Consider the following 15,000-nt stretch of genomic DNA (forward strand, 5'->3'; position numbering starts at 1 on the left):
CGATCTCAGGGTAGTGTGACCGTAAGCCATTGCAGAGCTCTCATCAAGACTACTTATGCAACTTCATCTATGTTGGGTTTCAGATAACAAACTAGTAATGTATAACAAGACCATGGTAATGGAAGCAAGAGGGGAAAAGCTTACAGCACCTGGTATTCCCAGGTGGTCTCCCATCCAAGTACTAACCAGGCCAAACCCTGCTTAGCTTCCGAGATCAGACGAGATCGGGCGTTCTCAGGGTAGTGTGACCGTAAGCCATTGCAGAGCTCTCATCAAGACTACTTATGCAACTTCATCTATGTTGGGTTTCAAATAACAAACTAGTAATGTATAACAAGACCATGGTAATGGAAGCAAGAGGGGAAAAGCTTACAGCACCTGGTATTCCCAGGTGGTCTCCCATCCAAGTACTAACCAGGCCAAACCCTGCTTAGCTTCCGAGATCAGACGAGATCGGGCGTTCTCAGGGTAGTGTGACCGTAAGCCATTGCAGAGCTCTCATCAAGACTACTTATGCAACTTCATCTATGTTGGGTTTCAGATAACAAACTAGTAATGTATAACAAGACCATGCTAATGGAAGCAAGAGGGGAAAAGCTTACAGCACCTGGTATTCCCAGGTGGTCTCCCATCCAAGTACTAACCAGGCCAAAACCTGCTTAGCTTCCGAGATCAGACGAGATCGGGCGTTCTCAGGGTAGTGTGACCGTAAGCCATTGCAGAGCTCTCATCAAGACTACTTATGCAACTTCATCTATGTTGGGTTTCAGATAACAAACTAGTAATGTATAACAAGACCATGGTAATGGAAGCAAGAGAGGAAAAGCTTACAGCACCTGGTATTCCCAGGTGGTCTCCCATCCAAGTACTAACCAGGCCAAACCCTGCTTAGCTTCCGAGATCAGACGAGATTGGGCGTTCTCAGGGTAGTGTGACCGTAAGCCATTGCAGAGCTCTCATCAAGACTACTTATGCAACTTCATCTATGTTGGGTTTCAGATAACAAACTAGTAATGTATAACAAGACCATGGTAATGGAAGCAAGAGGGGAAAAGCTTACAGCACCTGGTATTCCCAGGTGGTCTCCCATCCAAGTACTAACCAGGCCAAACCCTGCTTAGCTTCCGAGATCAGACGAGATCGGGCGTTCTCAAGGTAGTGTGACCGTAAGCCATTGCAGAGCTCTCATCAAGACTACTTATGCAACTTCATCTATGTTGGGTTTCAGATAACAAACTAGTAATGTATAACAAGACCATGCTAATGGAAGCAAGAGGGGAAAAGCTTACAGCACCTGGTATTCCCAGGTGGTCTCCCATCCAAGTACTAACCAGGCCAAAACCTGCTTAGCTTCCGAGATCAGACGAGATCGGGCGTTCTCAGGGTAGTGTGACCGTAAGCCATTGCAGAGCTCTCATCAAGACTACTTATGCAACTTCATCTATGTTGGGTTTCAGATAACAAACTAGTAATGTATAACAAGACCATGGTAATGGAAGCAAGAGAGGAAAAGCTTACAGCACCTGGTATTCCCAGGTGGTCTCCCATCCAAGTACTAACCAGGCCAAACCCTGCTTAGCTTCCGAGATCAGACGAGATTGGGCGTTCTCAGGGTAGTGTGACCGTAAGCCATTGCAGAGCTCTCATCAAGACTACTTATGCAACTTCATCTATGTTGGGTTTCAGATAACAAACTAGTAATGTATAACAAGACCATGGTAATGGAAGCAAGAGGGGAAAAGCTTACAGCACCTGGTATTCCCAGGTGGTCTCCCATCCAAGTACTAACCAGGCCAAACCCTGCTTAGCTTCCGAGATCAGACGAGATCGGGCGTTCTCAGGGTAGTGTGACCGTAAGCCATTGCAGAGCTCTCATCAAGACTACTTATGCAACTTCATCTATGTTGGGTTTCAGATAACAAACTAGTAATGTATAACAAGACCATGGTAATGGAAGCAAGAGGGGAAAAGCTTACAGCACCTGGTATTCCCAGGTGGTCTCCCATCCAAGTACTAACCAGGCCAAACCCTGCTTAGCTTCCGAGATCAGACGAGATCGGGCGTTCTCAGGGTAGTGTGACCGTAAGCCATTGCAGAGCTCTCATCAAGAATACTTATGCAACTTCATCTATGTTGGGTTTCAGATAACAAACTAGTAATGTATAACAAGACCATGGTAATGGAAGCAACAGGGGAAAAGCTTACAGCACCTGGTATTCCCAGGTGGTCTCCCATCCAAGTACTAACCAGGCCAAACCCTGCTTAGCTTCCGAGATCAGACGAGATCGGGCGTTCTCAGGGTAGTGTGACCGTAAGCCATTGCAGAGCTCTCATCAAGACTACTTATGCAACTTCATCTATGTTGGGTTTCAGATAACAAACTAGTAATGTATAACAAGACCATGGTAATGGAAGCAAGAGGGGAAAAGCTTACAGCACCTGGTATTCCCAGGTGGTCTCCCATCCAAGTACTAACCAGGCCAAACCCTGCTTAGCTTCCGAGATCAGACGAGATCGGGCGTTCTCAGGGTAGTGTGACCGTAAGCCATTGCAGAGCTCTCATCAAGACTACTTATGCAACTTCATCTATGTTGGGTTTCAGATAACAAACTAGTAATGTATAACAAGACCATGGTAATGGAAGCAAGAGGGGAAAAGCTTACAGCACCTGGTATTCCCAGGTGGTCTCCCATCCAAGTACTAACCAGGCCAAACCCTGCTTAGCTTCCGAGATCAGACGAGATCGGGCGTTCTCAGGGTAGTGTGACCGTAAGCCATTGCAGAGCTCTCATCAAGACTACTTATGCAACTTCATCTATGTTGGGTTTCAGACAACAAACTAGTAATGTATAACAAGACCATGGTAATGGAAGCAAGAGGGGAAAATCTTACAGCACCTGGTATTCCCAGGTGGTCTCCCATCCAAGTACTAACCAGGCCAAACCCCGCTTAGCTTCCGAGATCAGATGAGATCGGGCGTTCTCAGGGTAGTGTGACCGTAAGCCATTGCAGAGCTCTCATCAAGACTACTTATGCAACTTCATCTATGTTGGGTTTCAGATAACAAACTAGTAATGTATAACAAGACCATGGTAATGGAAGCAAGAGGGGAAAAGCTTACAGCACCTGGTATTCCCAGGTGGTCTCCCATCCAAGTACTAACCAGGCCAAACCCTGCTTAGCTTCCGAGATCAGACGAGATCGGGCATTCTCAGGGTAGTGTGACCGTAAGCCATTGCAGAGCTCTCATCAAGACTACTTATGCAACTTCATCTATGTTGGGTTTCAGATAAGAAACTAGTAATGTATAACAAGACCATGGTAATGGAAGCAAGAGGGGAAAAGCTTACAGCACCTGGTATTCCCAGGTGGTCTCCCATCCAAGTACTAACCAGGCCAAACCCTGCTTAGCTTCCGAGATCAGACGAGATCGGGCGTTCTCAGGGTAGTGTGACCGTAAGCCATTGCAGAGCTCTCATCAAGACTACTTATGCAACTTCATCTATGTTGGGTTTCAGATAACAAACTAGTAATGTATAACAAGACCATGGTAATGGAAGCAAGAGGGGAAAAGCTTACAGCACCTGGTATTCCCAGGTGGTCTCCCATCCAAGTACTAACCAGGCCAAACCCTGCTTAGCTTCCGAGATCAGACGAGATCGGGCGTTCTCAGGGTAGTGTGACCGTAAGCCATTGCAGAGCTCTCATCAAGACTACTTATGCAACTTCATCTATGTTGGGTTTCAGATAACAAACTAGTAATGTATAACAAGACCATGGTAATGGAAGCAAGAGGGGAAAAGCTTACAGCACCTGGTATTCCCAGGTGGTCTCCCATCCAAGTACTAACCAGGCCAAACCCTGCTTAGCTTCCGAGATCAGACGAGATCGGGCGTTCTCAGGGTAGTGTGACCGTAAGCCATTACAGAGCTCTCATCAAGACTACTTATGCAACTTCATCTATGTTGGGTTTCAGATAACAAACCAGTAATGTATAACAAGACCATGGTAATGGAAGCAAGAGGGGAAAAGCTTACAGCACCTGGTATTCCCAGGTGGTCTCCCATCCAAGTACTAACCAGGCCAAACCCTGCTTAGCTTCCGAGATCAGACGAGATCGGGCGTTCTCAGGGTAGTGTGACCGTAAGCCATTGCAGAGCTCTCATCAAGACTACTTATGCAACTTCATCTATGTTGGGTTTCAGATAACAAACTAGTAATGTATAACAAGACCATGGTAATGGAAGCAAGAGGGGAAAAGCTTACAGCACCTGGTATTCCCAGGTGGTCTCCCATCCAAGTACTAACCAGGCCAAACCCTGCTTAGCTTCCGAGATCAGACGAGATCGGACGTTCTCAGGGTAGTGTGACCGTAAGCAATTGCAGAGCTCTCATCAAGACTACTTATGCAACTTCATCTATGTTGGGTTTCAGATAACAAACTAGTAATGTATAACAAGACCATGGTAATGGAAGCAAGAGGGGAAAAGCTTACAGCACCTGGTATTCCCAGGTGGTCTCCCATCCAAGTACTAACCAGGCCAAACCCTGCTTAGCTTCCGAGATCAGACGAGATCGGGCGTTCTCAGGGTAGTGTGACCGTAAGCCATTGCAGAGCTCTCATCAAGACTACTTATGCAACTTCATCTATGTTGGGTTTCAGATAACAAACTAGTAATGTATAACAAGACCATGGTAATGGAAGCAAGAGGGGAAAAGCTTACAGCACCTGGTATTCCCAGGTGGTCTCCCATCCAAGTACTAACCAGGCCAAACCCTGCTTAGCTTCCGAGATCAGACGAGATCGGGCGTTCTCAGGGTAGTGTGACCGTAAGCCATTGCAGAGCTCTCATCAAGACTACTTATGCAACTTCATCTATGTTGGGTTTCAGATAACAAACTAGTAATGTATAACAAGACCATGGTAATGGAAGCAAGAGGGGAAAAGCTTACAGCACCTGGTATTCCCAGGTGGTCTCCCATCCAAGTACTAACCAGGCCAAACCCTGCTTAGCTTCCGAGATCAGACGAGATCGGGCGTTCTCAGGGTAGTGTGACCGTAAGCCATTGCAGAGCTCTCATCAAGCCTACTTATGCAACTTCATCTATGTTGGGTTTCAGATAACAAACTAGTAATGTATAACAAGACCATGGTAATGGAAGCAAGAGGGGAAAAGCTTACAGCACCTGGTATTCCCAGGTGGTCTCCCATCCAAGTACTAACCAGGCCAAACCCTGCTTAGCTTCCGAGATCAGACGAGATCGGGCGTTCTCAGGGTAGTGTGACCGTAAGCCATTGCAGAGCTCTCATCAAGACTACTTATGCAACTTCATCTATGTTGGGTTTCAGATAACAAACTAGTAATGTATAACAAGACCATGGTAATGGAAGCAAGAGGGGAAAAGCTTACAGCACCTGGTATTCCCAGGTGGTCTCCCATCCAAGTACTAACCAGGCCAAACCCTGCTTAGCTTCCGAGATCAGACGAGATCGGGCGTTCTCAGGGTAGTGTGACCGTAAGCCATTGCAGAGCTCTCATCAAGACTACTTATGCAACTTCATCTATGTTGGGTTTCAGATAACAAACTAGTAATGTATAACAAGACCATGGTAATGGAAGCAAGAGGGGAAAAGCTTACAGCACCTGGTATTCCCAGGTGGTCTCCCATCCAAGTACTAACCAGGCCAAACCCTGCTTAGCTTCCGAGATCAGACGAGATCGGGCGTTCTCAGGGTAGTGTGACCGTAAGCCATTGCAGAGCTCTCATCAAGACTACTTATGCAACTTCATCTATGTTGGGTTTCAGATAACAAACTAGTAATGTATAACAAGACCATGGTAATGGAAGCAAGAGGGGAAAAGCTTACAGCACCTGGTATTCCCAGGTGGTCTCCCATCCAAATACTAACCAGGCCAAACCCTGCTTAGCTTCCGAGATCAGACGTTCTCAGGGTAGTGTGACCGTAAGCCATTGCAGAGCTCTCATCAAGACTACTTATGCAACTTCATCTATGTTGGGTTTCAGATAACAAACTAGTAATGTATAACAAGACCATGGTAATGGAAGCAAGAGGGGAAAAGCTTACAGCACCTGGTATTCCCAGGTGGTCTCCCATCCAAGTACTAACCAGGCCAAACCCTGCTTAGCTTCCGAGATCAGACGAGATCGGGCGTTCTCAGGGTAGTGTGACCGTAAGCCATTGCAGAGCTCTCATCAAGACTACTTATGCAACTTCATCTATGTTGGGTTTCAGATAACAAACTAGTAATGTATAACAAGACCATGGTAATGGAAGCAAGAGGGGAAAAGCTTACAGCACCTGGTATTCCCAGGTGGTCTCCCATCCAAGTACTAACCAGGCCAAACCCTGCTTAGCTTCCGAGATCAGACGAGATCGAGCGTTCTCAGGGTAGTGTGACCGTAAGCCATTACAGAGCTCTCATCAAGACTACTTATGCAACTTCATCTATGTTGGGTTTCAGATAACAAACCAGTAATGTATAACAAGACCATGGTAATGGAAGCAAGAGGGGAAAAGCTTACAGCACCTGGTATTCCCAGGTGGTCTCCCATCCAAGTACTAACCAGGCCAAACCCTGCTTAGCTTCCGAGATCAGACGAGATCGGGCGTTCTCAGGGTAGTGTGACCGTAAGCCATTGCAGAGCTCTCATCAAGACTACTTTTGCAACTTCATCTATGTTGGGTTTCAGATAACAAACTAGTAATGTATAACAAGACCATGGTAATGGAAGCAAGAGGGGAAAAGCTTACAGCACCTGGTATTCCCAGGTGGTCTCCCATCCAAGTACTAACCAGGCCAAACCCTGCTTAGCTTCCGAGATCAGACGAGATCGGGCGTTCTCAGGGTAGTGTGACCGTAAGCCATTGCAGAGCTCTCATCAAGACTACTTATGCAACTTCATCTATGTTGGGTTTCAGATAACAAACTAGTAATGTATAACAAGACCATCGTAATGGAAGCAAGAGGGGAAAAGCTTACAGCACCTGGTATTCCCAGGTGGTCTCCCATCCAAGTACTAACCAGGCCAAACCCTGCTTAGCTTCCGAGATCAGACGAGATCGGGCGTTCTCAGGGTAGTGTGACCGTAAGCCATTGCAGAGCTCTCATCAAGACTACTTATGCAACTTCATCTATGTTGGGTTTCAGAAAACAAACTAGTAATGTATAACAAGACCATGGTAGTGGAAGCAAGAGGGGAAAAGCTTACAGCACCTGGTATTCCCAGGTGGTCTCCCATCCAAGTACTAACCAGGCCAAACCCTGCTTAGCTTCCGAGATCAGACGAGATCGGGCGTTCTCAGGGTAGTGTGACCGTAAGCCATTGCAGAGCTCTCATCAAGACTACTTATGCAACTTCATCTATGTTGGGTTTCAGATAACAAACTAGTAATGTATAACAAGACCATGGTAATGGAAGCAAGAGGGGAAAAGCTTACAGCACCTGGTATTCCCAGGTGGTCTCCCATCCAAGTACTAACCAGGCCAAACCCTGCTTAGCTTCCGAGATCAGACGAGATCGGGCGTTCTCAGGGTAGTGTGACCGTAAGCCATTGCAGAGCTCTCATCAAGACTACTTATGCAACTTCATCTATGTTGGGTTTCAGATAACAAACTAGTAATGTATAACAAGACCATGGTAATGGAAGCAAGAGGGGAAAAGCTTACAGCACCTGGTATTCCCAGGTGGTCTCCCATCCAAGTACTAACCAGGCCAAACCCTGCTTAGCTTCCGAGATCAGACGAGATCGGGCGTTCTCAGGGTAGTGTGACCGTAAGCCATTGCAGAGCTCTCATCAAGACTACTTATGCAACTTCATCTATGTTGGGTTTCAGACAACAAACTAGTAATGTATAACAAGACCATGGTAATGGAAGCAAGAGGGGAAAAGCTTACAGCACCTGGTATTCCCAGGTGGTCTCCCATCCAAGTACTAACCAGGCCAAACCCTGCTTAGCTTCCGAGATCAGACGAGATCGGGCGTTCTCAGGGTAGTGTGACCGTAAGCCATTGCAGAGCTCTCATCAAGACTACTTATGCAACTTCATCTATGTTGGGTTTCAGATAACAAACTAGTAATGTATAACAAGACCATGGTAATGGAAGCAAGAGGGGAAAAGCTTACAGCACCTGGTATTCCCAGGTGGTCTCCCATCCAAGTACTAACCAGGCCAAACCCTGCTTAGCTTCCGAGATCAGACGAGATCGGGCGTTCTCAGGGTAGTGTGACCGTAAGCCATTGCAGAGCTCTCATCAAGACTACTTATGCAACTTCATCTATGTTGGGTTACAGCACCTGGTATTCCCAGGTGGTCTCCCATCCAAGTACTAACCAGGCCAAACCATGCTTAGCTTCCGAGATCAGACGAGATCGGGCGTTCTCAGGGTAGTGTGACCGTAAGCCATTGCAGAGCTCTCATCAAGACTACTTATGCAACTTCATCTATGTTGGGTTTCAGATAACAAACTAGTAATGTATAACAAGACCATGGTAATGGAAGCAAGAGGGGAATAGCTTACAGCACCTGGTATTCCCAGGTGGTCTCCCATCCAAGTACTAACCAGGCCAAACCCTGCTTAGCTTCCGAGATCAGACGAGATCGGGCGTTCTCAGGGTAGTGTGACCGTAAGCCATTGCAGAGCTCTCATCAAGACTACTTATGCAACTTCATCTATGTTGGGTTTCAGATAACAAACTAGTAATGTATAACAAGACCATGGTAATGGAAGCAAGAGGGGAAAAGCTTACAGCACCTGGTATTCCCAGGTGGTCTCCCATCCAAGTACTAACCAGGCCAAACCCTGCTTAGCTTCCGAGATCAGACGAGATCGGGCGTTCTCAGGGTAGCGTGACCGTAAGCCATTGCAGAGCTCTCATCAAGACTACTTATGCAACTTCATCTATGTTGGGTTTCAGATAACAAACTAGTAATGTATAACAAGACCATGGTAATGGAAGCAAGAGGGGAAAAGCTTACAGCACCTGGTATTCCCAGGTGGTCTCCCATCCAAGTACTAACCAGGCCAAACCCTGCTTAGCTTCCGAGATCAGACGAGATCGGGCGTTCTCAGGGTAGTGTGACCGTAAGCCGTTGCAGAGCTCTCATCAAGACTACTTATGCAACTTCATCTATGTTGGGTTTCAGATAACAAACTAGTAATGTATAACAAGACCATGGTAATGGAAGCAAGAGGGGAAAAGCTTACAGCACCTGGTATTCCCAGGTGGTCTCCCATCCAAGTACTAACCAGGCCAAACCCTGCTTAGCTTCCGAAATCAGACGAGATCAGGCGTTCTCAGGGTAGTGTGACCGTAAGCCATTGCAGAGCTCTCATCAAGACTACTTATGCAACTTCATCTATGTTGGGTTTTAGATAACAAACTAGTAATGTATAACAAGACCATGGTAATGGAAGCAAGAGGGGAAAAGCTTACAGCACCTGGTATTCCCAGGTGGTCTCCCATCCAAGTACTAACCAGGCCAAACCCTGCTTAGCTTCCGAGATCAGACGAGATCGGGCGTTCTCAGGGTAGTGTGACCGTAAGCCATTGCAGAGCTCTCATCAAGACTACTTATGCAACTTCATCTATGTTGGGTTTCAGATACCAAACTAGTAATGTATAACAAGACCATGGTAAAGGAAGCAAGAGGGGAAAAGCTTCCAGCACCTGGTATTCCCAGGTGGTCTCCCATCCAAGTACTAACCAGGCCAAACCCTGCTTAGCTTCCGAGATCAGACGAGATCGGGCGTTCTCAGGGTAGTGTGACCGTAAGCCATTGCAGAGCTCTCATCAAGACTACTTATGCAACTTCATCTATGTTGGGTTTCAGATACCAAACTAGTAATGTATAACAAGACCATGGTAATGGAAGCAAGAGGGGAAAAGCTTACAGCACCTGGAATTCCCAGGTGGTCTCCCATCCAAGTACTAACCAGGCCAAACCCTGCTTAGCTTCCGAGATCAGACGAGATCGGGCGTTCTCAGGGTAGTGTGACCGTAAGCCATTGCAGAGCTCTCATCAAGACTACTTATGCAACTTCATCTATGTTGGGTTTCAGATACCAAACTAGTAATGTATAACAAGACCATGGTAATGGAAGCAAGAGGGGAAAAGCTTACAGCACCTGGTATTCCCAGGTGGTCTCCCATCCAAGTACTAACCAGGCCAAACCCTGCTTAGCTTCCGAGATCAGACGAGATCGGGCGTTCTCAGGGTAGTGTGACCGTAAGCCATTGCAGAGCTCTCATCAAGACTACTTATGCAACTTCATCTATGTTGGGTTTCAGATAACAAACTAGTAATGTATAACAAGACCATGGTAATGGAAGCAAGAGGGGAAAAGCTTACAGCACCTGGTATTCCCAGGTGGTCTCCCATCCAAGTACTAACCAGGCCACACCCTGCTTAGCTTCCGAGATCAGACGAGATCGGGCGTTCTCAGGGTAGTGTGACCGTAAGCCATTGCAGAGCTCTCATCAAGACTACTTATGCAACTTCATCTATGTTGGGTTTCAGATAACAAACTAGTAATGTATAACAAGACCATGGTAATGGAAGCAAGAGGGGAAAAGCTTACAGCACCTGGTATTCCCAGGTGGTCTCCCATCCAAGTACTAACCAGGCCAAACCCTGCTTAGCTTCCGAGATCAGACGAGATCGGGCGTTCTCAGGGTAGTGTGACCGTAAGCCATTGCAGAGCTCTCATCAAGACTACTTATGCAACTTCATCTATGTTGGGTTTCAGATAACAAACTAGTAATGTATAACAATACCATGGTAATGGAAGCAAGAGGGGAAAAGCTTACAGCACCTGGTATTCCCAGGTGGTCTCCCATCCAAGTACTAACCAGGCCAAACCCTGCTTAGCTTCCGAGATCAGACGAGATCGGGCGTTCTCAGGGTAGTGTGACCGTAAGCCATTGCAGAGCTCTCATCAAGACTACTTATGCAACTTCATCTATGTTGGGTTTCAGATAACAAACTAGTAATGTATAACAAGACCATGGTAATGGAAGCAAGAGGGGAAAAGCTTACAGCACCTGGTATTCCCAGGTGGTCTCCCATCCAAGTACTAACCAGGCCAAACCCTGCTTAGCTTCCGAGATCAGACGAGATCGGGCGTTCTCAGGGTAGTGTGACCGTAAGCCATTGCAGAGCTCTCATCAAGACTACTTATGAAACTTCATCTATGTTGGGTTTCAGATAACAAACTAGTAATGTATAACAAGACCATGGTAATGGAAGCAAGAGGGGAAAAGCTTACAGCACCTGGTATTCCCAGGTGGTCTCCCATCCAAGTACTAACCAGGCCAAACCCTGCTTAGCTTCCGAGATCAGACGAGATCGGGCGTTCTCAGGGTAGTGTGACCGTAAGCCATTGCAGAGCTCTCATCAAGACTACTTATGCAACTTCATCTATGTTGGGTTTCAGATAACAAACTAGTAATGTATAACAAGACCATGGTAATGGAAGCAAGAGGGGAAAAGCTTACAGCACCTGGTATTCCCAGGTGGTCTCCCATCCAAGTACTAACCAGGCCAAACCCTGCTTAGCTTCCGAGATCAGACGAGATCGGGCGTTCTCAGGGTAGTGTGACCGTAAGCCATTGCAGAGCTCTCATCAAGACTACTTATGCAACTTCATCTATGTTGGGTTTCAGATAACAAACGAGTAATATATAACAAGACCATGGTAATGGAAGCAAGAGGGGAAAAGCTTACAGCACCTGGTATTCCCAGGTGGTCTCCCATCCAAGTACTAACCAGGCCAAACCCTGCTTAGCTTCCGAGATCAGACGAGATCGGGCGTTCTCAGGGTAGTGTGACCGTAAGCCATTGCAGAGCTCTCATCAAGACTACTTATGCAACTTCATCTATGTTGGGTTTCAGATAACAAACTAGTAATGTATAACAAGACCATGGTAATGGAAGCAAGAGGGGAAAAGCTTACAGCACCTGGTATTCCCAGGTGGTCTCCCATCCAAGTACTAACCAGGCCAAACCCTGTTTAGCTTCCGAGATCAGACGAGATCGGGCTTTCTCAGGGTAGTGTGACCGTAAGCCATTGCAGAGCTCTCATCAAGACTACTTATGCAACTTCATCTATGTTGGGTTTCAGATAACAAACTAGTAATGTATAACAAGACCATGGTAATGGAAGCAAGAGGGGAAAAGCTTACAGCACCTGGTATTCCCAGGTGGTCTCCCATCCAAGTACTAACCAGGCCAAACGCTGCTTAGCTTCCGAGATCAGACGAGATCGGGCGTTCTCAGGGTAGTGTGACCGTAAGCCATTGTAGAGCTCTCATCAAGACTACTTATGCAACTTCATCTATGTTGGGTTTCAGATAACAAACTAGTAATGTATAACAAGACCATGGTAATGGAAGCAAGAGGGGAAAAGCTTACAGCACCTGGTATTCCCAGGTGGTCTCCCATCCAAGTACTAACCAGGCCAAACCCTGCTTAGCTTCCGAGATCAGACGAGATCGGGCGTTCTCAGGGTAGTGTGACCGTAAGCCATTGCAGAGCTCTCATCAAGACTACTTATGCAACTTCATCTATGTTGGGTTTCAGATAACAAACTAGTAATGTATAACAAGACCATGGTAATGGAAGCAAGAGGGGAAAAGCTTACAGCACCTGGTATTCCCAGGTGGTCTCCCATCCAAGTACTAACCAGGCCAAACCCTGCTTAGCTTCCGAGATCAGACGAGACCGGGCGTTCTCAGGGTAGTGTGACCGTAAGCCATTGCAGAGCTCTCATCAAGACTACTTATGCAACTTCATCTATGTTGGGTTTCAGATAACAAACTAGTAATGTATAACAAGACCATGGTAATGGAAGCAAGAGGGGAAAAGCTTACAGCACCTGGTATTCCCAGGTGGTCTCCCATCCAAGTACTAACCAGGCCAAACCCTGCTTAGCTTCCGAGATCAGACGAGATCGGGCGTTCTCAGGGTAGTGTGACCGTAAGCCATTGCAGAGCTCTCATCAAGACTACTTATGCAACTTCATCTATGTTGGGTTTCAGATAACAAACTAGTAATGTATAACAAGACCATGGTAATGGAAGCAAGAGGGGAAAAGCTTACAGAACCTGGTATTCCCAGGTGGTCTCCCATCCAAGTACTAACCAGGCCAAACCCTGCTTAGCTTCCGAGATCAGACGAGATCGGGCGTTCTCAGGGTAGTGTGACCGTAAGCCATTGCAGAGCTCTCATCAAGACTACTTATGCAACTTCATCTATGTTGGGTTTCAGATACCAAACTAGTAATGTATAACAAGACCATGGTAATGGAAGCAAGAGGGGAAAAGCTTACAGCACCTGATATTCCCAGGTGGTCTCCCATCCAAGTACTAACCAGGCCAAACCCTGCTTAGCTTCCGAGATCAGACGAGATCGGGCGTTCTCAGGGTAGTGTGACCGTAAGCCATTGCAGAGCTCTCATCAAGACTACTTATGCAACTTCATCTATGTTGGGTTTCAGATAACAAACTAGTAATGTATAACAAGACCATGGTAATGGAAGCAAGAGGGGAAAAGCTTACAGCACCTGGTATTCCCAGGTGGTCTCCCATCCAAGTACTAACCAGGCCAAACCCTGCTTAGCTTCCGAGATCAGACGAGATCGGGCGTTCTCAGGGTAGTGTGACCGTAAGCCATTGCAGAGCTCTCATCAAGACTACTTATGCAACTTCATCTATGTTGGGTTTCAGATAACAAACTAGTAATGTTTAACAAGACCATGGTAATGGAAGCAAGAGGGGAAAAGCTTACAGCACCTGGTATTCCCAGGTGGTCTCCCATCCAAGTACTAACCAGGCCAAACCCTGCTTAGCTTCCGAGATCAGACGAGATCGGGCGTTCTCAGGGTAGTGTGACCGTAAGCCATTGCAGAGCTCTCATCAAGACTACTTATGCAACTTCATCTATGTTGGGTTTCAGATAACAAACTAGTAATGTATAACAAGACCATGGTAATGGAAGCAAGAGGGGAAAAGCTTACAGCACCTGGTATTCCCAGGTGGTCTCCCATCCAAGTACTAACCAGGCCAAACCCTGCTTAGCTTCCGAGATCAGACGAGATCGGGCGTTCTCAGGGTAGTGTGACCGTAAGCCATTGCAGAGCTCTCATCAAGACTACTTATGCAACTTCATCTATGTTGGGTTTCAGATAACAAACTAGTAATGTATAACAAGACCATGGTAATGGAAGCAAGAGGGGAAAAGCTTACAGCACCTGGTATTCCCAGGTGGTCTCCCATCCAAGTACTAACCAGGCCAAACCCTGCTTAGCTTCCGAGATCAGACGAGATCGGGCGTTCTCAGGGTAGTGTGACCGTAAGCCATTGCAGAGCTCTCATCAAGACTACTTATGCAACTTCATCTATGTTGGGTTTCAGATAACAAACTAGTAATGTATAACAAGACCATGGTAATGGAAGCAAGAGGGGAAAAGCTTACAGCACCTGGTATTCCCAGGTGGTCTCCCATCCAAGTACTAACCAGGCCAAACCCTGCTTAGCTTCCGAGATCAGACGAGATCGGGCGTTCTCAGGGTAGTGTGACCTTAAGCCATTGCAGAGCTCTCATCAAGACTACTTATGCAACTTCATCTATGTTGGGTTTCAGATAACAAACTAGTAATGTATAACAAGACCATGGTAATGGAAGCAAGAGGGGAAAAGCTTACAGCACCTGGTATTCCCAGGTGGTCTGCCATCCAAGTACTAACCAGGCCAAACCCTGCTTAGCTGCCGAGATCAGACGAGATCGGGCGTTCTCAGGGTAGTGTGACCGTAAGCCATTGCAGAGCTCTCATCAAGACTACTTATGCAACTTCATCTATGTTGGGTTTCAGATAACAAACTAGTAATGTATAACAAGACCATGGTAATGGAAGCAAGAGGGGAAAAGCTTACAGCACCTGGTATTCCCAGGTGGTCTCCCATCCAAGTACTAACCA

General features: G+C 46.6%; 66 non-coding genes and 1 pseudogene across 66 annotated transcripts in view; all 67 read right to left on the minus strand.

Moving 5' to 3' along the window:
* Positions 1-27, minus strand: part of LOC125794027 (5S ribosomal RNA) — a 119-nt gene extending 92 nt beyond the window's left edge. The window contains exon 1 of the ribosomal RNA XR_007433545.1: positions 1-27. This exon is cut by the window's left edge and continues 92 nt beyond it. This is a non-coding gene — a ribosomal RNA (5S ribosomal RNA).
* Positions 28-137: 110 nt separating this feature from the next.
* Positions 138-256, minus strand: LOC125793890 (5S ribosomal RNA). Its single transcript, XR_007433410.1, has one exon. It is a non-coding gene; the product is annotated as a 5S ribosomal RNA (ribosomal RNA).
* Positions 257-366: 110 nt separating this feature from the next.
* Positions 367-485, minus strand: LOC125793891 (5S ribosomal RNA). Its single transcript, XR_007433411.1, has one exon. It is a non-coding gene; the product is annotated as a 5S ribosomal RNA (ribosomal RNA).
* A 110-nt stretch (positions 486-595) lies between these two features.
* Positions 596-714, minus strand: LOC125793274 (5S ribosomal RNA). Its single transcript, XR_007432858.1, has one exon. It is a non-coding gene; the product is annotated as a 5S ribosomal RNA (ribosomal RNA).
* A 110-nt stretch (positions 715-824) lies between these two features.
* Positions 825-943, minus strand: LOC125793321 (5S ribosomal RNA). Its single transcript, XR_007432905.1, has one exon. It is a non-coding gene; the product is annotated as a 5S ribosomal RNA (ribosomal RNA).
* A 110-nt stretch (positions 944-1,053) lies between these two features.
* On the minus strand, positions 1,054-1,172 carry LOC125794017 (5S ribosomal RNA). The gene has a single exon (XR_007433535.1). It is a non-coding gene; the product is annotated as a 5S ribosomal RNA (ribosomal RNA).
* A 110-nt stretch (positions 1,173-1,282) lies between these two features.
* On the minus strand, positions 1,283-1,401 carry LOC125793275 (5S ribosomal RNA). Its single transcript, XR_007432859.1, has one exon. It is a non-coding gene; the product is annotated as a 5S ribosomal RNA (ribosomal RNA).
* Positions 1,402-1,511: 110 nt separating this feature from the next.
* Positions 1,512-1,630, minus strand: LOC125793322 (5S ribosomal RNA). The gene has a single exon (XR_007432906.1). It is a non-coding gene; the product is annotated as a 5S ribosomal RNA (ribosomal RNA).
* A 110-nt stretch (positions 1,631-1,740) lies between these two features.
* Positions 1,741-1,859, minus strand: LOC125793892 (5S ribosomal RNA). The gene has a single exon (XR_007433412.1). It is a non-coding gene; the product is annotated as a 5S ribosomal RNA (ribosomal RNA).
* A 110-nt stretch (positions 1,860-1,969) lies between these two features.
* LOC125793893 (5S ribosomal RNA) lies at positions 1,970-2,088 on the minus strand. Its single transcript, XR_007433413.1, has one exon. It is a non-coding gene; the product is annotated as a 5S ribosomal RNA (ribosomal RNA).
* A 110-nt stretch (positions 2,089-2,198) lies between these two features.
* LOC125793895 (5S ribosomal RNA) lies at positions 2,199-2,317 on the minus strand. Its single transcript, XR_007433415.1, has one exon. It is a non-coding gene; the product is annotated as a 5S ribosomal RNA (ribosomal RNA).
* Positions 2,318-2,427: 110 nt separating this feature from the next.
* On the minus strand, positions 2,428-2,546 carry LOC125793896 (5S ribosomal RNA). Its single transcript, XR_007433416.1, has one exon. It is a non-coding gene; the product is annotated as a 5S ribosomal RNA (ribosomal RNA).
* Positions 2,547-2,656: 110 nt separating this feature from the next.
* Positions 2,657-2,775, minus strand: LOC125793897 (5S ribosomal RNA). Its single transcript, XR_007433417.1, has one exon. It is a non-coding gene; the product is annotated as a 5S ribosomal RNA (ribosomal RNA).
* Positions 2,776-2,885: 110 nt separating this feature from the next.
* Positions 2,886-3,004, minus strand: LOC125793220 (5S ribosomal RNA). The gene has a single exon (XR_007432804.1). It is a non-coding gene; the product is annotated as a 5S ribosomal RNA (ribosomal RNA).
* A 110-nt stretch (positions 3,005-3,114) lies between these two features.
* On the minus strand, positions 3,115-3,233 carry LOC125793123 (5S ribosomal RNA). The gene has a single exon (XR_007432707.1). It is a non-coding gene; the product is annotated as a 5S ribosomal RNA (ribosomal RNA).
* Positions 3,234-3,343: 110 nt separating this feature from the next.
* Positions 3,344-3,462, minus strand: LOC125793898 (5S ribosomal RNA). Its single transcript, XR_007433418.1, has one exon. It is a non-coding gene; the product is annotated as a 5S ribosomal RNA (ribosomal RNA).
* A 110-nt stretch (positions 3,463-3,572) lies between these two features.
* On the minus strand, positions 3,573-3,691 carry LOC125793899 (5S ribosomal RNA). Its single transcript, XR_007433419.1, has one exon. It is a non-coding gene; the product is annotated as a 5S ribosomal RNA (ribosomal RNA).
* Positions 3,692-3,801: 110 nt separating this feature from the next.
* Positions 3,802-3,920, minus strand: LOC125793900 (5S ribosomal RNA). The gene has a single exon (XR_007433420.1). It is a non-coding gene; the product is annotated as a 5S ribosomal RNA (ribosomal RNA).
* A 110-nt stretch (positions 3,921-4,030) lies between these two features.
* LOC125793901 (5S ribosomal RNA) lies at positions 4,031-4,149 on the minus strand. The gene has a single exon (XR_007433421.1). It is a non-coding gene; the product is annotated as a 5S ribosomal RNA (ribosomal RNA).
* Positions 4,150-4,259: 110 nt separating this feature from the next.
* On the minus strand, positions 4,260-4,378 carry LOC125793207 (5S ribosomal RNA). The gene has a single exon (XR_007432791.1). It is a non-coding gene; the product is annotated as a 5S ribosomal RNA (ribosomal RNA).
* Positions 4,379-4,488: 110 nt separating this feature from the next.
* LOC125793902 (5S ribosomal RNA) lies at positions 4,489-4,607 on the minus strand. The gene has a single exon (XR_007433422.1). It is a non-coding gene; the product is annotated as a 5S ribosomal RNA (ribosomal RNA).
* A 110-nt stretch (positions 4,608-4,717) lies between these two features.
* On the minus strand, positions 4,718-4,836 carry LOC125793904 (5S ribosomal RNA). The gene has a single exon (XR_007433423.1). It is a non-coding gene; the product is annotated as a 5S ribosomal RNA (ribosomal RNA).
* A 110-nt stretch (positions 4,837-4,946) lies between these two features.
* LOC125793905 (5S ribosomal RNA) lies at positions 4,947-5,065 on the minus strand. The gene has a single exon (XR_007433424.1). It is a non-coding gene; the product is annotated as a 5S ribosomal RNA (ribosomal RNA).
* A 110-nt stretch (positions 5,066-5,175) lies between these two features.
* Positions 5,176-5,294, minus strand: LOC125793907 (5S ribosomal RNA). The gene has a single exon (XR_007433426.1). It is a non-coding gene; the product is annotated as a 5S ribosomal RNA (ribosomal RNA).
* A 110-nt stretch (positions 5,295-5,404) lies between these two features.
* Positions 5,405-5,523, minus strand: LOC125793908 (5S ribosomal RNA). The gene has a single exon (XR_007433427.1). It is a non-coding gene; the product is annotated as a 5S ribosomal RNA (ribosomal RNA).
* Positions 5,524-5,633: 110 nt separating this feature from the next.
* On the minus strand, positions 5,634-5,752 carry LOC125793909 (5S ribosomal RNA). Its single transcript, XR_007433428.1, has one exon. It is a non-coding gene; the product is annotated as a 5S ribosomal RNA (ribosomal RNA).
* A 110-nt stretch (positions 5,753-5,862) lies between these two features.
* Positions 5,863-5,971, minus strand: LOC125793570 (5S ribosomal RNA; annotated as a pseudogene).
* A 110-nt stretch (positions 5,972-6,081) lies between these two features.
* LOC125793910 (5S ribosomal RNA) lies at positions 6,082-6,200 on the minus strand. The gene has a single exon (XR_007433429.1). It is a non-coding gene; the product is annotated as a 5S ribosomal RNA (ribosomal RNA).
* A 110-nt stretch (positions 6,201-6,310) lies between these two features.
* On the minus strand, positions 6,311-6,429 carry LOC125793125 (5S ribosomal RNA). Its single transcript, XR_007432709.1, has one exon. It is a non-coding gene; the product is annotated as a 5S ribosomal RNA (ribosomal RNA).
* Positions 6,430-6,539: 110 nt separating this feature from the next.
* LOC125793911 (5S ribosomal RNA) lies at positions 6,540-6,658 on the minus strand. Its single transcript, XR_007433430.1, has one exon. It is a non-coding gene; the product is annotated as a 5S ribosomal RNA (ribosomal RNA).
* A 110-nt stretch (positions 6,659-6,768) lies between these two features.
* LOC125793912 (5S ribosomal RNA) lies at positions 6,769-6,887 on the minus strand. Its single transcript, XR_007433431.1, has one exon. It is a non-coding gene; the product is annotated as a 5S ribosomal RNA (ribosomal RNA).
* Positions 6,888-6,997: 110 nt separating this feature from the next.
* LOC125793913 (5S ribosomal RNA) lies at positions 6,998-7,116 on the minus strand. Its single transcript, XR_007433432.1, has one exon. It is a non-coding gene; the product is annotated as a 5S ribosomal RNA (ribosomal RNA).
* A 110-nt stretch (positions 7,117-7,226) lies between these two features.
* LOC125793914 (5S ribosomal RNA) lies at positions 7,227-7,345 on the minus strand. The gene has a single exon (XR_007433433.1). It is a non-coding gene; the product is annotated as a 5S ribosomal RNA (ribosomal RNA).
* A 110-nt stretch (positions 7,346-7,455) lies between these two features.
* On the minus strand, positions 7,456-7,574 carry LOC125793915 (5S ribosomal RNA). The gene has a single exon (XR_007433434.1). It is a non-coding gene; the product is annotated as a 5S ribosomal RNA (ribosomal RNA).
* Positions 7,575-7,684: 110 nt separating this feature from the next.
* On the minus strand, positions 7,685-7,803 carry LOC125793916 (5S ribosomal RNA). Its single transcript, XR_007433435.1, has one exon. It is a non-coding gene; the product is annotated as a 5S ribosomal RNA (ribosomal RNA).
* A 110-nt stretch (positions 7,804-7,913) lies between these two features.
* LOC125793918 (5S ribosomal RNA) lies at positions 7,914-8,032 on the minus strand. The gene has a single exon (XR_007433437.1). It is a non-coding gene; the product is annotated as a 5S ribosomal RNA (ribosomal RNA).
* Positions 8,033-8,142: 110 nt separating this feature from the next.
* LOC125793919 (5S ribosomal RNA) lies at positions 8,143-8,261 on the minus strand. Its single transcript, XR_007433438.1, has one exon. It is a non-coding gene; the product is annotated as a 5S ribosomal RNA (ribosomal RNA).
* Positions 8,262-8,308: 47 nt separating this feature from the next.
* Positions 8,309-8,427, minus strand: LOC125793442 (5S ribosomal RNA). The gene has a single exon (XR_007433026.1). It is a non-coding gene; the product is annotated as a 5S ribosomal RNA (ribosomal RNA).
* Positions 8,428-8,537: 110 nt separating this feature from the next.
* On the minus strand, positions 8,538-8,656 carry LOC125793920 (5S ribosomal RNA). Its single transcript, XR_007433439.1, has one exon. It is a non-coding gene; the product is annotated as a 5S ribosomal RNA (ribosomal RNA).
* Positions 8,657-8,766: 110 nt separating this feature from the next.
* On the minus strand, positions 8,767-8,885 carry LOC125793138 (5S ribosomal RNA). Its single transcript, XR_007432722.1, has one exon. It is a non-coding gene; the product is annotated as a 5S ribosomal RNA (ribosomal RNA).
* Positions 8,886-8,995: 110 nt separating this feature from the next.
* On the minus strand, positions 8,996-9,114 carry LOC125793921 (5S ribosomal RNA). The gene has a single exon (XR_007433440.1). It is a non-coding gene; the product is annotated as a 5S ribosomal RNA (ribosomal RNA).
* Positions 9,115-9,224: 110 nt separating this feature from the next.
* Positions 9,225-9,343, minus strand: LOC125793376 (5S ribosomal RNA). The gene has a single exon (XR_007432960.1). It is a non-coding gene; the product is annotated as a 5S ribosomal RNA (ribosomal RNA).
* A 110-nt stretch (positions 9,344-9,453) lies between these two features.
* LOC125793922 (5S ribosomal RNA) lies at positions 9,454-9,572 on the minus strand. The gene has a single exon (XR_007433441.1). It is a non-coding gene; the product is annotated as a 5S ribosomal RNA (ribosomal RNA).
* A 110-nt stretch (positions 9,573-9,682) lies between these two features.
* On the minus strand, positions 9,683-9,801 carry LOC125793303 (5S ribosomal RNA). Its single transcript, XR_007432887.1, has one exon. It is a non-coding gene; the product is annotated as a 5S ribosomal RNA (ribosomal RNA).
* A 110-nt stretch (positions 9,802-9,911) lies between these two features.
* LOC125793991 (5S ribosomal RNA) lies at positions 9,912-10,030 on the minus strand. Its single transcript, XR_007433509.1, has one exon. It is a non-coding gene; the product is annotated as a 5S ribosomal RNA (ribosomal RNA).
* Positions 10,031-10,140: 110 nt separating this feature from the next.
* Positions 10,141-10,259, minus strand: LOC125793923 (5S ribosomal RNA). Its single transcript, XR_007433442.1, has one exon. It is a non-coding gene; the product is annotated as a 5S ribosomal RNA (ribosomal RNA).
* Positions 10,260-10,369: 110 nt separating this feature from the next.
* On the minus strand, positions 10,370-10,488 carry LOC125794026 (5S ribosomal RNA). Its single transcript, XR_007433544.1, has one exon. It is a non-coding gene; the product is annotated as a 5S ribosomal RNA (ribosomal RNA).
* A 110-nt stretch (positions 10,489-10,598) lies between these two features.
* Positions 10,599-10,717, minus strand: LOC125793924 (5S ribosomal RNA). The gene has a single exon (XR_007433443.1). It is a non-coding gene; the product is annotated as a 5S ribosomal RNA (ribosomal RNA).
* A 110-nt stretch (positions 10,718-10,827) lies between these two features.
* LOC125793925 (5S ribosomal RNA) lies at positions 10,828-10,946 on the minus strand. The gene has a single exon (XR_007433444.1). It is a non-coding gene; the product is annotated as a 5S ribosomal RNA (ribosomal RNA).
* A 110-nt stretch (positions 10,947-11,056) lies between these two features.
* LOC125793926 (5S ribosomal RNA) lies at positions 11,057-11,175 on the minus strand. Its single transcript, XR_007433445.1, has one exon. It is a non-coding gene; the product is annotated as a 5S ribosomal RNA (ribosomal RNA).
* Positions 11,176-11,285: 110 nt separating this feature from the next.
* Positions 11,286-11,404, minus strand: LOC125793927 (5S ribosomal RNA). The gene has a single exon (XR_007433446.1). It is a non-coding gene; the product is annotated as a 5S ribosomal RNA (ribosomal RNA).
* Positions 11,405-11,514: 110 nt separating this feature from the next.
* Positions 11,515-11,633, minus strand: LOC125793929 (5S ribosomal RNA). Its single transcript, XR_007433448.1, has one exon. It is a non-coding gene; the product is annotated as a 5S ribosomal RNA (ribosomal RNA).
* A 110-nt stretch (positions 11,634-11,743) lies between these two features.
* LOC125793930 (5S ribosomal RNA) lies at positions 11,744-11,862 on the minus strand. The gene has a single exon (XR_007433449.1). It is a non-coding gene; the product is annotated as a 5S ribosomal RNA (ribosomal RNA).
* Positions 11,863-11,972: 110 nt separating this feature from the next.
* On the minus strand, positions 11,973-12,091 carry LOC125793358 (5S ribosomal RNA). The gene has a single exon (XR_007432942.1). It is a non-coding gene; the product is annotated as a 5S ribosomal RNA (ribosomal RNA).
* A 110-nt stretch (positions 12,092-12,201) lies between these two features.
* Positions 12,202-12,320, minus strand: LOC125793276 (5S ribosomal RNA). The gene has a single exon (XR_007432860.1). It is a non-coding gene; the product is annotated as a 5S ribosomal RNA (ribosomal RNA).
* Positions 12,321-12,430: 110 nt separating this feature from the next.
* LOC125793931 (5S ribosomal RNA) lies at positions 12,431-12,549 on the minus strand. Its single transcript, XR_007433450.1, has one exon. It is a non-coding gene; the product is annotated as a 5S ribosomal RNA (ribosomal RNA).
* A 110-nt stretch (positions 12,550-12,659) lies between these two features.
* LOC125793167 (5S ribosomal RNA) lies at positions 12,660-12,778 on the minus strand. The gene has a single exon (XR_007432751.1). It is a non-coding gene; the product is annotated as a 5S ribosomal RNA (ribosomal RNA).
* A 110-nt stretch (positions 12,779-12,888) lies between these two features.
* Positions 12,889-13,007, minus strand: LOC125793932 (5S ribosomal RNA). The gene has a single exon (XR_007433451.1). It is a non-coding gene; the product is annotated as a 5S ribosomal RNA (ribosomal RNA).
* Positions 13,008-13,117: 110 nt separating this feature from the next.
* Positions 13,118-13,236, minus strand: LOC125793166 (5S ribosomal RNA). The gene has a single exon (XR_007432750.1). It is a non-coding gene; the product is annotated as a 5S ribosomal RNA (ribosomal RNA).
* Positions 13,237-13,346: 110 nt separating this feature from the next.
* On the minus strand, positions 13,347-13,465 carry LOC125794020 (5S ribosomal RNA). The gene has a single exon (XR_007433538.1). It is a non-coding gene; the product is annotated as a 5S ribosomal RNA (ribosomal RNA).
* A 110-nt stretch (positions 13,466-13,575) lies between these two features.
* On the minus strand, positions 13,576-13,694 carry LOC125793933 (5S ribosomal RNA). The gene has a single exon (XR_007433452.1). It is a non-coding gene; the product is annotated as a 5S ribosomal RNA (ribosomal RNA).
* A 110-nt stretch (positions 13,695-13,804) lies between these two features.
* On the minus strand, positions 13,805-13,923 carry LOC125793934 (5S ribosomal RNA). The gene has a single exon (XR_007433453.1). It is a non-coding gene; the product is annotated as a 5S ribosomal RNA (ribosomal RNA).
* A 110-nt stretch (positions 13,924-14,033) lies between these two features.
* LOC125793935 (5S ribosomal RNA) lies at positions 14,034-14,152 on the minus strand. Its single transcript, XR_007433454.1, has one exon. It is a non-coding gene; the product is annotated as a 5S ribosomal RNA (ribosomal RNA).
* Positions 14,153-14,262: 110 nt separating this feature from the next.
* LOC125793936 (5S ribosomal RNA) lies at positions 14,263-14,381 on the minus strand. Its single transcript, XR_007433455.1, has one exon. It is a non-coding gene; the product is annotated as a 5S ribosomal RNA (ribosomal RNA).
* Positions 14,382-14,491: 110 nt separating this feature from the next.
* Positions 14,492-14,610, minus strand: LOC125793346 (5S ribosomal RNA). The gene has a single exon (XR_007432930.1). It is a non-coding gene; the product is annotated as a 5S ribosomal RNA (ribosomal RNA).
* Positions 14,611-14,720: 110 nt separating this feature from the next.
* Positions 14,721-14,839, minus strand: LOC125793348 (5S ribosomal RNA). The gene has a single exon (XR_007432932.1). It is a non-coding gene; the product is annotated as a 5S ribosomal RNA (ribosomal RNA).
* A 110-nt stretch (positions 14,840-14,949) lies between these two features.
* The window catches only part of LOC125793937 (5S ribosomal RNA), a 119-nt gene continuing 68 nt past the window's right edge, over positions 14,950-15,000 (minus strand). Inside the window, exon 1 of the ribosomal RNA XR_007433456.1 lies at positions 14,950-15,000. This exon is cut by the window's right edge and continues 68 nt beyond it. This is a non-coding gene — a ribosomal RNA (5S ribosomal RNA).

Source organism: Astyanax mexicanus, unplaced genomic scaffold (genome assembly GCF_023375975.1).
Source record: "Astyanax mexicanus isolate ESR-SI-001 unplaced genomic scaffold, AstMex3_surface scaffold_37, whole genome shotgun sequence".
Classification (NCBI taxonomy): domain Eukaryota; kingdom Metazoa; phylum Chordata; class Actinopteri; order Characiformes; family Acestrorhamphidae; genus Astyanax; species Astyanax mexicanus.